The 16,873-nt window shown below is 41.4% G+C and overlaps 1 protein-coding gene across 2 annotated transcripts in view; it reads left to right on the forward strand.

Annotated features, from left to right (window-relative positions):
• Positions 1 to 6,803: 6,803 nt before the first annotated feature.
• Positions 6,804 to 16,873, forward strand: part of LOC107223747 (discoidin domain-containing receptor 2) — a 58,665-nt gene continuing 48,595 nt past the window's right edge. For both annotated transcript variants that reach the window (XM_046731216.1, XM_015663540.2), the window contains exon 1: positions 6,804 to 7,346. The gene's annotated coding sequence lies outside the window, so the exon portion shown is untranslated. The remainder of the gene's footprint in view (positions 7,347 to 16,873) is intronic.

Consider the following 16,873-nt stretch of genomic DNA (forward strand, 5'->3'; position numbering starts at 1 on the left):
GGCCGGTTCAACAGAGCCTCGGGATCGGTGTACGAACTAATTACAGTAATTTGTTCAGCAGCGTCAGAAGCAGTCAGCTTTTGCTGTTCGATCCTCGCGTGGCTGCAGCAATGCGACCGAGTACGTATATCGTGCACAGTTTACACGACTCGAACTCCACCGCTCGCGTATATGTATAATTCTCCCCCTTCCCTCCCCGTCTAGACGTTTATTTTCGAATATCGTCGAGTCAAATATTTACACGTTGAAAAACTAGAAAATATGCACGCGTTGCACCGACCCGACTTACACCGCACTCTCGGCTCGACTCGCGGGCTGTATCGGGACGCTTGTATCTTATTCCAAAAACAGCTTCTATTTTTAAACGTTTCAAACCTCCTTTTATACGCCGATCGTGCCGGCTAACCGCCTGTCCTACATTCGTCAAAAATAGCGGCGACGCTCCTCGGATATTTCTTTCTCTAATCGCACACGCGGTCCTGTTATCGAAAAGCAACGAACTCGCATCTCGAGACGATCGATCCCTTCCCCCTTCGTTTTTCCGAACCGTTTCAGCGAACTCAGAAACCGGAAGCCGGAAGCTGCCGGCAGTCCGAGGCGTTCATGTTGCAACGTCGCCCTTTCGTCACGGCGATAATTCACCCAAAAGCACCTCGGGCGTGGCCTAGGCCCAAAACCTGCAGCTACTGGTCCTGGGGAAAGGGACCCAAAAGGCTCCGATGGGCCGCAAAGCGTGCAGTTCCCATTTATCCGGTCGTCCCCAATGGAACCGGAAGACTCGAACGAGCCGCGCTTTCCTGTCATCGGCTAACAAGACGCCGTCACTTTTCATCTAGTCTGTGGGTAAAGTAGAGAGGGGAAAATAAACACAGAAATAAGCGAGAACGATCGTTAATTTCGTGACACGAGATCCCTGATCTTTCTGCTTCGCTGATGGATCCTGTTCAGTTTATCCTGAAAATTATTCCACGGTGTGTACAATAATTCGGATCCTGAGAGCTGGGGGGGGGGGGGGAGTAAAGGGCTCTTCTTTTCCGACCGGGTCGCTTACGCGCAGAGCCTTGGATTAGGCCTCGGCCCGTGGAAATCCATCCAGAACGGCGGTGTATTATTTGCTTACATTTCGTTTTGCAGTACGATAATTCACCGGGCGAGCTTTTACCGAGACGGCAGCTGCGGTTCGGCCTAAATCATGAGCTTTTTTCTTCGTACCTTGTATACAAAATTCCTGAATTTCAATCCAGCTCGCTGCTTGCAGAATTCTGGCATGCAGCCCTTCGGTTCGAGGGGTGAGAGCATATCTTTCCTAGAGGGCAGTTACGTCAGAGAGAGGGAGAGAGAGACACGGAGAGACGGAGAAAGAGGAGGAGAAAGTCCGCACGAAGCCGCGTCTTCTAGTCAGTTGGTACAGTCAGTGGGCTTGAACGGCGGGCGGTAGACAATGGCGACGAACAATACAGGCTCCGAGATGCCTGTTATACCTTATGGGGGTGTTTATGGCAGACTCACTACGCCGTGAAAAATCATCCCCTGTAATTACCCTCGACCCACCAGCATCGGGTCGAAGGTTGCGAGCAGCTCTGCGAAGAATTCTAAGAATCGTTGTTGGGAAGAAATAATTCGGACGAAACGTGGTCTCGTCTTCCTCTTCGCTTGGAAGCTTTTTTTTTTTTTTTTTTTTTTTTTAAACACAACGAAAACACTTGAAACAATTTTAGTTTAAGGACCCCCAAGAAATCCCTAAGAGAGTCTCACAATTAGAGTTGAATCGCGAATCGTCGTGTCAAAGTCTCGAGTTCTTAATATTCCCAAATCGCGGGACCGAATTTCCGCTGCGGTAAAAAAATTTCCACCCTGGATAATCGGCGACGAAATTGAAAAAAGAAGTACGTTATAGGATGTATATATATATATACATATACATATAAGTCGTATCCGTATACAAATATCCCCGGCTTTGCATCACTGCAATGGGGTAAAGCAAAAATTTCCATAAAACCTTCCAAGCGAAGCTTTATTTTCCGGAGCTGCAGGCTCGACTGTAAGTTTTCCAAGCAGTCGCTTCGCGGCTCCTCCGCCTTAGTTGCAGGTCGCATTAAAATTGGCGTTCCGGAATAAACAAAAGGAAAGAATTCCGTGACGGTGTGGGGCCGGCGGCGGCGGAGGGGTGAGGGGGGGGGGCGGCGAAGGGGGGACGGAAATGCGAAGCGTGCTGCCGCCGGTGGCTAGCGGGGGGCCGGCCGGTTCCATTTAGCATGTGGGATCCGTCATGGCATTCAAATATACAGAGCGGTATTATTTATGACCCCTGACCCAAGCCCTTGGTTCGTGGCGGCTGCAAACGCCTGCGGAATGGGACGCGGCAAAAAGGTTCGGGACGCATCGGATACACATCCCTCCTTGGTCCTGAAGCAGGTCGACCGTGATGCACGATCCTCTGCAGCGGATAAATAAATAATCGCGGCTATGCGCAGGGTGCGTAATGCAAATGCAGCGGTTCGCCCCTGTCTGCAGTCTTGACTCGAGATTTAAGAATGCATCAAACGTACAGTCGCGGTAAAGAGTTGTGAGGACGGAAAAAAAAAATTATGCGACGAAAGCTTGGAAGTGCGGTTGAGGTTAATCGAGTTCGATTTAGTTTAACCAACCGTCTCCTTGATACGGAATCATGTTGTTCTTTTTCTTTTTTTAAACCATCGAATCGGTTCTGTATTGAAAAAATCACATTGTTTCAACGATTTTAATTTACTCGGGCTCGTTTTGATCGTAAATATGAGTTCTCTGATAATCTCACAAAACGGTGCGGTATTATATTATTACAATTGTTATCGATTTAATGTTCGTCAATCGTAACGATTTCACTATAATCGTGTTATTTTGATCAACTAAGAAGCCAAAGATAAAAATCCAACTTTTTTAATCAACGATAAAAATTTGCCATATAGTTGATTGAAATCGTTAAGATAACGATTGAATTCTTCCTTATTGTAGAAACACGATTCGATACCGGAATCTCTTCGAGATCGTCAAGGATTATGATATTGTAACGTAAATTATGATTAATGAAAGTTTCACTTCGTGCTGATTGAACATATCGTTTCAAAACTAACGATGATTTAAGCTCGACGAATTTCAGTCGCACTTTCGAACCTTCGTTAGGCGATATTTCTCTCCTTACAGCTCTTTGACTCGACTGTATTACGCGTTTTGTAACATCCCTAAGCCGCGTTATTGCGCCACCGACGTGATTCTGGGAATATATAACGCCGTTGCGATCCGCGGTGCGTCACGAGCGGATTAACCGCTACATGGGTGATCACGAAATTAAATATCTGGCCGCCGACTCACCCGCCCCTGGATAACGCAGCATATGCAGCCAATCCTCCCTTACAGACCAGCAAACGCCTGCGTCGCGAGCATCTGCAAGTGTGGCCGAACGAATGAATCTCCATCCATTCCCTGTCAACTGGAGAAATTTCAATAAGCCAATTCGGATAATGGATTGGCCCCTGCATGCACGTGCAGAAATCCTCTCCTCTCATCTCCTCTCGTCGGAACCTGCCATTCTCAACGCGTTAATATCGCAAGCTGCGCAATGGATCTGCGGTTCTCGAATGTTGATTTTGACGGGTCTCTGACGATCTAGGTTTTTCCTTGAGGTCGTTTGGTACGCACACGCTTACCGACCGAGCGAACTCACCCTTTTTATTTCATGTATTAAATAAACGAAATGAATGGAAGGGGCTCGGAATGTAAGTTTCCTGAATTTCGCTACACAGAAGCCACCATCGCACCATAAAAATTTGATCCCTTTTTCTCTTCGTTTGTTTATTTAATGTAGGAAGAAAAAGGATGAGTTTGCTCGGTCGGTAAAGGTATGAGTAACTGTACGAGCTTAATAATTGAGAAGGATTCGATGAGTCGTAAAGTAAAAAAAAACAAATTGTCATTGAAACAGAGCTGTATTTACATTATCGGACTGATGTAGAAATCTGCACGGCGACGCGGGGCAAAATTTTAAACAGCACAAAAACGAAAAAACCCCAATGCCCAAAATTTTTTTACAAGAAAATTTTTGTCGCTTGTTCGATTTCGATTGAGGAATATCTCATTTTATCATTGAGTATCAATGAATTCCTTACATATAATTTAAGTTAGTTTTTTCTAATAAAAATTACATCCCGCTAATTCAATCCTAAGATCATTATCTTCAAATTATTCTATCAATAATTGTCAATAAGAAAATTCGTCTCAGAGAATTTTTACGTGTTTTTTTTTTTTTTTTTTTTCTATCAAGATCGGAGAAACTGAAGAAAAAAATATATAGTACACATATACTAGTTATATTATTTCTCCGACGTCATGGTTACAGTAATGAAAAAAATTTAATTCAGCGTTTTAAAATATCTTTCCATTAATTTATGCGGTGATACTTGAATTTTTTTTTTTCTTCTACTCTACGCGACGTGTCCCATCATCCCAAAGTTGAGTCAAATTAGATCGTAGGGTAGAAAAAAAAAAATTTTTTTTTCATAACGATCGATCCCCTTCCAATTCCAACTTCGAGATCGCATTCGACGTTGCACGAACGCGTTTGAGAATGGTCAGCCTGAATTCGGAATACCGAATGGCAATATCGATACTCGTCGAGTACCCTGGCCGTTGGTCTGTAGACACGGAAGCAGTAGGTGCCAGTCATCCGTCGGTCTATTTGCATATAGAATGGAATATGATAGCATAGCACCGCGGTACGTTTCCCCGCACGTAGCGATCACGCCCATTGAAAACCGAAGGGAAAATTGAGGGATGATCCGGTGACACGGCGCGGCGCCGCAGGGAAAACGGTTATATAATCCTCGCCGCAGCTTGTTTTTTTTTTTTTTTCTTCTTCTTTTTGATACACCATTTTCCTCCATTTTCCCCGTTTATTTATTCATAAGCTTTTTCGGACTACGAAAATTCGGACGAGCAATCGTAACGGGGTCAGAGAAGTCGCCGAATCAGCGCAGTTATCGTCGTTATCGACCGTTGACCCCGACGACGTCGTCGTCGTCGTCGTCGTCGGACCTCGACTAATGTGGCTTCGCGACGAAGATCCCTTCGACGTATTTTTTCACCTCACCGACGGTGACTGGCGAGACTGAATGTGGTCGCAGGCTGACAACGAGTAACTACGAATCTCCATTGAATTATGATTTTCGCGATAGAAATGCATTTCGGATTGAAAATCGACGCAGTGAGAGAAACGGAAGTGGAGAAAAAAAAAAAAAAACGAGCCAAAACTCACCGGGATACACTCGATGATATTAAAACCAGATCGAATACGACTCCGAACTCGTCGCGATTCGCTGCTGCACTCATGCGGAGAGACTAGAATGGATATAAAATCGAAATTATCGGTTTTCCATTGCGGTAACGGATGCGATCAGGACTCCGCTGCGTGACGGGGTGGTTTGGAAAAATAATTTGGATACACCTGACGTGATGAAAAAAGATAAATGAAGCACGGATAATAGAGGAGGTAAAATATACGGAGTGAGGTATGAAACAGAAGGCAAGTTTCGATGTTCGTCACGATTTAATTGAGCAGGCTCGCGTATGTATCAGTCGTAAATTCAACTGTTCGATATCGAGTGGTAAATCAGCTGGGAACGCTACTTGAACGGCGAGTGAAATACTCCTCCAAATAACCAACGATTTATAGAAATCGTTGGAAGTCATTGCGGATCAATTGAAATCTCGTGAAAGCGTTGAAGAAATCGTGCGAAAAGCGTTCGGAAATTCGTACCGTTGATATTCTACTGATTTTTCTACTTTCGTCGGGCGTTTTCGATGATCTCTGGATCACCAAATGATTTCTCACGATTTCTTACATACCATACGATTCCTCAAGATGGCTAAAAAAAATTTCTGCAATTCTGAATGATTTCTCATACCTACCAATGATTACTAATGTAGAATTTTATTTTAAAATCACTGATTACAGTGTGACTTTGATAATTAGGATATGATTTCGAATGATATCGACACCGTGATTACTTAAATTTTATACAGTGATTACGAGAGATTACTCGATAAACAATTTTACTCTGACCAGATGATTTCTCACGATTTCTAAGACTCGATACGATATCTCAAGATTGCAAAGAAAGTTTCTGTAATCCTAAGTGATTTCTCACGACTACCGATGATTACTAATGTAGAATTTTATTTTAATATTACTAATGTCGTTGTGATTTCGGAAATTACCGAACGATTTCGAATGACATTGACACCGTGATTACTTCCATTTCATAGATTGATTACGAGGGACCACTCGATAAATAATCTCACTATGACCAGGTAATTTCTCACGATTTCTTAAGGTTACGAAAGATTTCTGTAATCCTAAACGATTTCTCACGACTACCAATGATTACTAATGCAGAATTTTATTTCAATATTACCGATTTCATCGCGATTTCGGAAATTGCCGAACGATTTCGAACGATATTAACACCTCGATCCCTTGAAATACCCCACGGTTGATTTCCCCCGATTTTTGGCGCGCATTTTTGATCCGCGATTTCTCCGAGCCGTGGAATTGTTTCCTCTTTCGTCCCGACGGACTCCTGACGGACGAAGGATGGACAACTTATTGTTAGAACGTAGTTTAGAGGCCGAGGACGGTAAAAAGTTGGGGAAGCTCCCGGCAGACGGCGTTCGCGTGCCGAGCGATCGGCGCCCCGTCCCAGACTAACTTGCGGCGCCTTAAAGCTCTCCGCGTTTCAACCCGCCGTCAGCTTGTCAGTTAGTGCCGCGGCGGCGTCGAGGACGGAGCGTCGATGCGTCGCCTTTTTAATCGAGTCGAGGGTTGCCGAGGATTCGTTTGAAAGTTGTTGTGTTTGCGAATGAATTTTCGCGCGTACCGTAATTAATTGTCCGAGTTGCACCAGCGACGATAAATGCGGGGAACAAAAGTGCCCATGGATTTAAACCGGATGAAAAATTGTTTCGAAAATTATTATATCCCATAATCGTGTGATTTAATTATTGTAAATAACGTTGCTGCAAAAGTTATTTCCACACATGTGAAATATATGTGCAACCGAATTAATTCGTTTGGTTTGTTTATCGTTGAATTTTTAATAATTTGCGCTGGTACTTCTTTTTAACGAGTTTTAATTCAATTACGTGTGGGCTTTTTGGATAATTATTTTTTTTTTTTTTTTCATTTTTACTATTGTGATGAAAACGACGATTATTACCGTGATTTAACAAGTTCGATATAACGTAGATAACATAATTGTAACAGTGTGTGCGGGATTTGTTATCTTCTTGGCTTTTCGGATACAGAGTCTGCAAAGGTGAGGAATAACATCAATATAGAAACAAAATTACTAATCTTATCGATGGCGTTGAAATACAACAATCAAGTTATTTTCAAAGTCACTTTTGAAGCGTCTAAATTTTCTCTTCAAAAAAATTAATCAATACTAACTAAATGAAAATGTCGATTATTCGAACAATGGATCTTGAAAGTCAAAAAAAATCTAACTGAGAAGAAGAAAAAACAGATTCAAGCGCGTTGATAATAGTCGGCTGATAAAATTCTTCAGATATCTCCTCGAAGTCTTGCGAAATTGAATTCCGTTCCGAGATCGCGCCGATTTTTAAATCTGGCGATAAATATAAGAATATCAGTGTAGCGAAAAAGTTATCTCGTAAATGTTGAGCGTTTCGAAACGACGTGTAGTGCATGCATAAAATCCGGATGCATAATATTACACGTTCCGCCGTTCTCGGTGAAATTGAACATCCTGATATTACGCCAAGTTCCCATCTTTTACATTACTTTTACACCCTTTCGTCAAGTCGAACCCCGCAGTTTGAAGTTGAAATTGCGATATTTCTTCACCGCGATATGTCGGATCAGTTTTTACATTCGTCAAGCTCGAAAGTAACACCTATCCTACGGTTTGAAAAAAATTCTCCAAGACTCTTCGAGTTCAAGGCGAGGATGGGAAGAGAAGCATGCTCTCCGATAAAATGCATGTCCTAGCGCATCGCTGCGCCGTCGTTTGCATAAATCAACACCTCAGACTGGTTTACGCAGAGCGCTCGGAATTAATTATATATATATATAATACTTATCCATGCAGAGACGCTCCAAGCGAAAACTATCGCTTTAAGGAGGCTCCACACCTTCGCTGACTGAATACGATGCCAAAATCCACAAATTGAAAAAAAAAAATACATTATTAAAGTTTCGTAAACTTCAAAATGTCAGAATTACAGACAAAATTTAATTCGAATTTCATCGTTTCGCGTTCCTAGAAGCTCGCGATTTTCTATAACGATTATAAACACACGGTGTTTCAAAAGTTTCGTTACTTGGACACAAATTCCCTATAAAAAAAAAAAAAATTGCACATTTTTTCAGCGCTTTTATGACACTCGTTGTACTTGCTACAATTTATCACGGATATACCGTCGTCATTTTTTAGTAGTCGATTTTTTCTCATCAGTATATACATTGCTTGAGTCGTTTTCCTCGACTAAAAAAAAAAAAAAAAAACAAAACGCGACCCCTTCAAGACGCGAGAAATCTTCAGGCGAGCTTTGATCGAATTCATGTATTTTAATGATCTCAATTAAAGCTGAACATTCCAAAAAGGATGCGAATGCCATTGTTTTTCAATTCGATTTATTATTCTTTTTGCTTTTGACTGACTCTTACAGTGAGAAAAAAAATGGCACCTACAAAAAAAATGGCACTTACAAAAAAAATGGCACTTACAAAAAAAAAATGGCACTTACAAAAAAAAAAAAAAATGGTACTTACAAAAAAAATGGCACTTACAAAAAAAAATGGTACTTGGCCATTTTTAGTTCTCCTCTTCGCTTGTATGAGAATAAACGTGATTTACGGCTGCAGACGAACCTTCTCAAATGCACGAAACAAATCGGCGATAATAAGTCGGTATTTGTCATACCTCGTTAATGGAATATCGGCGTGTAGTTTGCAGCAGGTGTGCCGATCTCTAAACACACAGTATAAGGTTACTTGCGTGAAACTGTGCGAAACGTTTATACTCCCGCGTTTGCTAATGCTCGGCCGAACTCGAATCGACTCAATGGTGTATTAAACCGATCGTAAATTTCATTGGCTTACGCCGTTGCAGCTGAGAGTTGTCCGCTGCAATCCGAGGATTTCTTGAGGAACTCTAAGGAGGTCCTCCCCCTTCCCTTCCTTCGGAGCACCTGACGCGAATTCCCCCCAAAAGGATGAGACAAACGGTCGTAATTCATCCCGAATATCACCGTATGTGCTAATTCGCACACTTTTCATAAATTTTATTACGCTGTCTTTTTTCTTTTTCGTTTTTTTTTTTTTTTTTCTTTTTTGTTCAAATTTGTCTATGTGTTCATAAACTGCGAAGATGTATTTAAAAATGTAGAATTGAAATTATTGAAAGCTTTATGGATGTAAAATATTCGTTTCGAATCGTTTGAAGAATATTTTTAATAATCTGTTGGATGATTGTTTAATTTCATACGGAAAAAACATGTTTTCTACAATTTTATCCAAACGTTATTTTTCGTCGCTTTGCATCATTTTTTGTCTCGGTATACACAAGCTGCGAAGATATCTTTGAAGATACAGAATTTAAGTTATTGGAAGCTTGTGGATGTTAATTTTTAGTTTTGAATGGCTTTAAGATTTTGGATATCTTTTGGATAATTGTTTCATTTCATCTAGAAAACTATGCTTCCGATCATTTTACCCGAAAGGTTATTTTTCGTCACGATCGTGTCGTTGAGTAATTGTGATTTTACACGGTTACGCAACTATTAATGGAAATAAAAAATCAGCTTCAACAACTCTGTGCAAAATTATAATCTTCCGAATGAAACGAGACGCTGTTAAGGGAAAATTGAACGAATTTAGCATGTTTTTTAATAATTTTTGTACCATTTGAAACGCAGCAGAACGATATCCAAGCTTTTATTTATAAACACCAGTATTTTGTATTCTCATAATTTCAAATAGATCTTCGTAGCTCAGGAATATAATATTTTTACAAACACTCTGCGCAGTATTTGACTGTCTCGCAATAAAGTTTAATAAAAATTCATCGATTCTTGGTTAACCAGTATTTTTAAATCTAAAAAGTGTAAAGCTCCTCGCATGGCGATGTCGCGTCGATTTTCCTGGAACCTACCGTCCATTTGTCAGAATTATAAGCTCGAAACCTGTTGTATGTATATAAGATGAAACGCAGGTGCAACGGATCCGTATTTCAACGTTCAATTAGCTACCGTTCGCGATGCTTTTTACGAAGCCGATATTTTTAATTTTTTATTTGTTTTTTGACACTTTTTTTCTCCCTCTTTACTTTTTTACAAACAGCTTTGGTCTCCGGTATAACTGCTACGGTTATTACTCACAATTCGCGAGGATTTATGCGTGCGAAGCGCGTTAGTCCGAGTTTATGATCTTACCTGTGCGAATTGATTGGAATTTATGTGTTCGTACCTGCGGTCGGATAAATTTGCAATCAAGAAAGTATCGCATAGACGCAAATCAAGTTTCTCAAGTGGGTGTGCCAAGTGTAAAGTGTAAAGTGAGACTTTGTAGCAGGTTGGTTGTAAAGTTATTAATTGTGTACATTGAAACGAGATAAATTTTAATCCCACGGATAAAAGCTCCGCCACTTTGCAATGTTTGAACAGATATTCTCGTCATTAAAGTTCCGAAAGCGCCTAATTCCAAATTACTTGATTGCAAAACTTGAGTGAAATTCCGAAAATTAAAATATACTCGCACAGCGTATTTTACTCGACGAGTGGGTGTAAAAAGATCAGAAAAACCGAAAGTCAGAATGACCAGGATTCCGAACGTAAAAATATCGAAAATCAAAAACAAAGAAAGATCAAAGTGGTGAAATTTCACGAAACTGAAAATCTTCGATCATTCGGAATTCCGATGCTTCAGATTTTTAAATTTTCTCATTTTCGCACTTTTCGAACTTTCACTCATCGGAGTTACGCGCTTCAGAAGTTTTGCCCTTTCGAAACTTTGAGCCTCGGGTTCCGGACCATTCGAAATTTTGATGTACCGTCAAAGTTTGATTTTTTTACTTCAAGTTTCGTTAGCAAAAAATTCGGAATTTGGCACTTTCGGAACTTTTCAAAATCGGAATTTCAACCCCGTCCCGTCACGTGGTGGAAATTGTTGTATAAAAAATGTTCCGTACGGTAATACCTGCGATGTAAAGTACGACGAGGAGTATAATAAGGAGTGGCACGATATAAATTCAGGCGTGACGGTGAGTGGGAGGCGATTTCAATTTATCTTGAAATTTCAACCTCTCGAATGACCCGGAGTTGATTTTGTAGGCGGAAATTTCTCGCGACCGGGTGACAAAAAAATCCTCCGGATTCAGTTTCGCCAGAATTTAAAACTCGACAAGAAGCGAGCTTTTTACCCAGCGTTAGAACACAGAGACCGAAAGGAAACGGAGGGCGAGGAGAGCCTCATTTCGTATTCAATTTCCACACCGTATATTCCCTTTACGAAGGGCTGCATTGCCCCATTGTCTGCTTTTCCCATGTCGAGAAGCGAGACGCAACGGCTTTATAATACGGAGAACGGGCTAATTATCAGTGCGGGGGATTTTTTCATGGCGTTCGTTCATTTCTAAACACACTGGAGGACTAATTGACGGGCCCCGTTCAAACAGGGGGCCCTGTTCAAACACCGTAAACTGACACCCCCAAATGCGATCGTCGCCCTTCTTCGCCTTCGGGTCGATCCGTTTTTCCGGTCATTCGAAAGCACCGCCGGTTAGACCAAAAACTGACACTAATTAACAAAAAAAAGAAGTAATTCACTCTCGTATAGATCTTTGATTATTACACGATAAGGTTTGTTTTTATATGAATTTTTCATCGACAAGTTAAAGTTTGCCGGAGCGAAGAAATTACGTATGTCTTGTGTTACTTTTATACTTGTAAGAATTTACAATTCAATAAAATTACTTATCTACCACATAAATTCGAATTAATTAATTTGAGTCGTGAATAAAGTTTTGCTTTTTTTTCTCGGTATCAATTAAATATGCAATATGCGTGGTGTAAATTTTACCGAAAATTGTACTTTTTTTTTTTTCGGACACTACCCTGGAAAAAACATCAAACTTCGGTTGTTTTTTCGTAAATCCTTGAAATAATTCTCTTATCACAAAAAGCAGTAGTAAAAAAATTAAAATTTGAGAAGATGCGCTGTTTTTTTATTTATTTTTTTTTTTTCCCCCACAAAACCCATGTAACTCGTCGAACAAAAAGCACTCTAAGCACGTTTATTTTTTTTTTCCCCGACCGTAATCGAGAGAGACATTTTTCTCGACGGTGAACGACGAATTTTGAGACGAAAAAATTGGTAGGGAAATATCGCGGCAGCATCCGTCTGTAAAAAATTTTTTCACGCGTATCACGCGGCCTCTGACTTTCCGGTTCGAATATACGAATCTGTGAGTCGAGCCGAGGCCGTGTAAAAAGCGACCGAAGCGCCGAACGGCATCCTGATCTCATTTATAACCGGGCCAATTACCGACTTCCCCCCGAGTAGGTTGTAGGTTGTACAAGGATGGCGAAGCGGAGCCCGCAGAGAAGTGAAAAAAGCTACCGACCCCCGGGTTACTCCCGTAACTCGATTCCCGGTTTTGCGCAATTACCGCTCCCGGAGCGACGACACCTCCTGACGAGATTACCGCCCCGCTTTCCTTCGTCGATCCGACGACGTGTTTTTAGACGCGCCGTTTAACCTGTTAAACAGATATCCAGGACGGGGAGGGGGGGGGGGGGGGGGTGATCCACTCGCGGTGAGACGAGTCGCGCCCCGCCGCTGGGCCCATATCCCCCCACCAACTCTACGACACAATGGGCCCTAAGGCCCCGTCGAGTTGACCCAGCTGCCCGCATGCTCGTATCAAGGACGGATGAATCGGTACGGATCGAAAGTCAGGAGGAGGTTGAAAGCGGTTCTCAAAATCCCCGCACTGAGTGAAATTTTTACTTCCAGTTACCGCTCGGTCCTTGACTATTTTCATTTTTTACCGCCATCGAATGATATAGTTTTAGATAGAGTAGAAAAGTACCTTTTTGGGTTAGAACTCGTAGCACGAATGTTAAAAAAAAAATAAATAAATTTCACCAAGCACATACAATCAGGAACCAAACGCATTGTTGAAAAGATTTTTTGTAGGCAAAAATTTCGGTATTGAAATTCAAAAATCTAGCCACGATTTGGAATCATCGGAATTTCAAGAATCGGAGAGTAATTTTTGTAATATATAAGCTGTGGTTACTCTGTATAATATATCGCATTGACTCGGTAATTCTTGAAATTTCGTATTCGTACTGAAAAACGGTTCTGGTCAGTGGTTTTTTTTTCAAAAGAAAAAATCGATCCTGAAAAAATAAAATGACGAAAAAGTTGTGAAAAGCGAGGGATTAAGAGTGTACGAAACGCGCGGAAACCATAACTTTTTGAGGTAATGATCGGATTCCTTGAGTTGAAAAAATGTTCAAAAGCCATGCTTTCGAAAGTAAATATACACCTGAGACAGCCATAAAAATTGAATCACTTTACGAGGCAATTTCGCAGTCTTCGGCACTTACGGCCCGACGCATCAACGACGCCTTGACACTTGAGAGTGGTTAATTTCCCAAGGAGTCCGTGTTTCACCCTGCACTCGAATGCTAATTCATTGAAACAGCATGAATTCGCTATCGTAGAAGTTTGAATAACAATTCATCCGTAGTGTTGTTCGGCAACTGCAGTAAGAATAAGAGAATAATCGAGTTATTATTCGACGCCGCGTGGAACAGAGTCTCTTAAACGGAGTACAGGTCGGTTGATGATATTAGGCCAATATGGCGCTCGGTCCCGGGGATATGGATTGATACGTATATAACTTTATAGACCACACCGGCCATATTGCAGCTCCCTTCTGTCGGGGGGATGGAATTGCGCGAGCTGGGGTAGGTACGAGACAAATGTGTTTGTGTGCGAAAGCAGGAGAAGAGAGAGAGAGAGAGAGAGAGAGAGGGAGAGAGATTCGCGCCGAGGGTTGCACCGGAGACTCGAGGCACCAGCTGTCCCGTTTAATAGAGCAATAAAGACGAGAATGGCGCTTTGATTTATATCCCACCTATTATTAACAACCGAGAACCAACTGAGCACCGCCGATTTCTATAATACGCTAGCTGCATGCAAACCTCCCCCCTTCTCTTCTCTTCCGAACGCGTACCAGAAATTAACCCTTGCCGTCACCGGTTCCGCGGGTTTTTTCCTTCAACCCCTTTCTTTTCATCCCCCCCTTTAGCTTCTTCTCGGGCAGAGGAAGAGAACGCGCTGGGAAACCGTGGTGGGAATTGTGGAAGACGAAGGTGCGGAGGAAAGGAGAGAGAGAGAAAAAGCTCGAATTCGGATTTGGAAATCATTTTTGGATTCAGCAGACTCGCAAGTATGATATTTACCGAAAACGTCTCGTGCAGCTGAAGAGAAACATTTTTTTATCATTTTCAATATTCAAGTTCGTCAAAATCGAACCCAGCGAGCTTTTTACACGCCTATCTTTTGTTTAAACGGTTCGTACAAACGCCTGTCAGAAATTAACACTTGCCGTCACCGGTTCCGCGGGTTTTTTTCTTCAACCCCTTTCTTTTCATCCCCTCTTTAGCTTCTTCTCGGGCAGAAGAAGAAAACGCGGCCGGGAATACCGTGGTGGGAATTATAGAAGACGGAGGCGTGGAGGGAGGGAGAAAAAGCTCGGGAAACGAGGGACTTTATTAAGTTTCAAGAACTCGGGCGCTCGGCCCGATCTCACTACGTGGATATTATTATTACGCCGCTGCAACTCGCTGCTGCTCCTGCAATGCGTGGGCAAAAGTTATATTAGACGGCTACCAACCCTCGAATATCGTAGCTTGGATGTTTATTATTGTTGTGATATATACGTAATTGAAAAATCGCGTATACCGAATGCAACGCTGCGGTTTCGCTCCAGCTTATTATTATTCATGAATGCAATGCTTAGGCTGATTATAATATAACGAAGAGAAAAGTAAAAGGAAGAGAACGAATTTCAGAAATATTAAGATTTTAATTGAACGAAACTGAAACTTGAAAAGTGATTAGAAATTGAAAAATGCAACTCAGTTTTATCCTTATAATTCTATAAAAATAATTGGCTGTTCAATGTATTTTAAAAAATATTGATTTTCAGACTTCGATACTTTATTTTAACGAACATTAGAACCTCTGGCTGCTAATTCTAGCTGCTAGCTTCAGTCTCGTTTAAATTGATATACTTGGCTCGAATTTTTATTTTTATTTTCTCTTCTACAACTCAACAAAGCTGAATAAAATATTTTATATATACGTATTCAATCTGAGAAGTAAAAAAAAAATATTTACAAATCTCTGGACAGGGTGTAGAAATTTTTTCAAAAATGCTATGAAAAAAAAAAAAAAAAAAAAAAACTGGTAAAAATGCCTGAACCTTATAAAAGTCTGGGTGGCCAGTCGATAATTTGAATTCAGAAGCGTTGATCGGGCGTTTTTTGTATTACGTACATAATATCGGCGTAGTATACGCGGTTCGGTTAAACGTTCGTGAATCGTAAAAAAACAAGGCCCTGTTCAAGGGAGTGTGAGAAAGTGTAATATAGGTACGTATACGCCAAGGGGCGGATAAAATCGTGGAGCTAAACTTTTTTCAAGTCGCGTCTCCCGTCATCAATCTATGCCCGGGGCATTAAAATGCATTAGGCTTAAAAGTTGAGCGAGAGGACAGAGAGATAGATAGAGAGAGAGAGAGAGAGAGAGAGAGAGAAGCTGCGAGTTGAGGAGGGGGGAGGGAGAAAAAAAGGTCTAATATTACGAACTCGAAAACCCATCAGAACCGCCGCGTGGCGAGTGGCTATATATTTATACGAGGGTGAAAACTTCCCTTATTTACTCTTATATTACGAGCTTTGGTGAAAAACAGGAGGAGAAGAAAAAGGGAATAAATAAATAAACGAAGATATAAAGAAAGAAGGAAAGAAAGAAGGAACGAGAGAAAGAGACAGAGAGAGAAAGTAAATTTATATAAAACCACGGTGTCGCATAATTTTAACGAGGCACCGAGGAAGTTTTTTTTTTTTTTTTTTTCTTTCTTTCTTTCTTTCTTTCTTTTTTTTTATTATCTTCTTCTACCGCAAACCGCAATATATCGCAATTACAGGATGAAGCCGCATCGCGATGACTTGTGGCTGCAGAAATTGGGTGTCAGAACTCGGTTGAGCCGCTCCGAGCTTCCGTAGTGGAAAGGGAAAAGTCAGTTTGCGAGAACTTTGGGTATTCTCATCACGTATATACCAGAAGCCACGCGGCTTCCGCCCGAAGCGATTCGATTCGATGTGAGAAACCCGCGCAAAAGTCGCGTGAAATAAAAGGGGGACACTTTTCTAATCACGTTCGAGAACGTTCTCGTAATTATTTAATTACGTAGTTAATAACACATGTTCGCGGAATAAAAAATTGCAATTTTTTTTTTTTTTTTTTGTTTTGCATACTTCTGCAACGAGACCGTTTCGATTATTCTCATCGAAACAGCGAAGCGCATGATTAAAATCCCGTGTTCTTAGCTTCGCCTCGGTCCGGAATCTCATCGGTAGAGTCTATTTAATTACACTATCTCACCGAACGCTGCTGCGCCTTGCCCTCAGCTAATAAGCTGAGCTATGTATTTTACGGGTCATTTCCGAGCGCTGGAACTGATAGGGCAGAAATCGCTGCGCTCGCTGCTTTTTCAAGTGATTTTTTTCAAGTGTTGCATCA

Source organism: Neodiprion lecontei, chromosome 2 (assembly GCF_021901455.1).
Source record: "Neodiprion lecontei isolate iyNeoLeco1 chromosome 2, iyNeoLeco1.1, whole genome shotgun sequence".
Classification (NCBI taxonomy): Eukaryota; Metazoa; Arthropoda; class Insecta; order Hymenoptera; family Diprionidae; genus Neodiprion; species Neodiprion lecontei.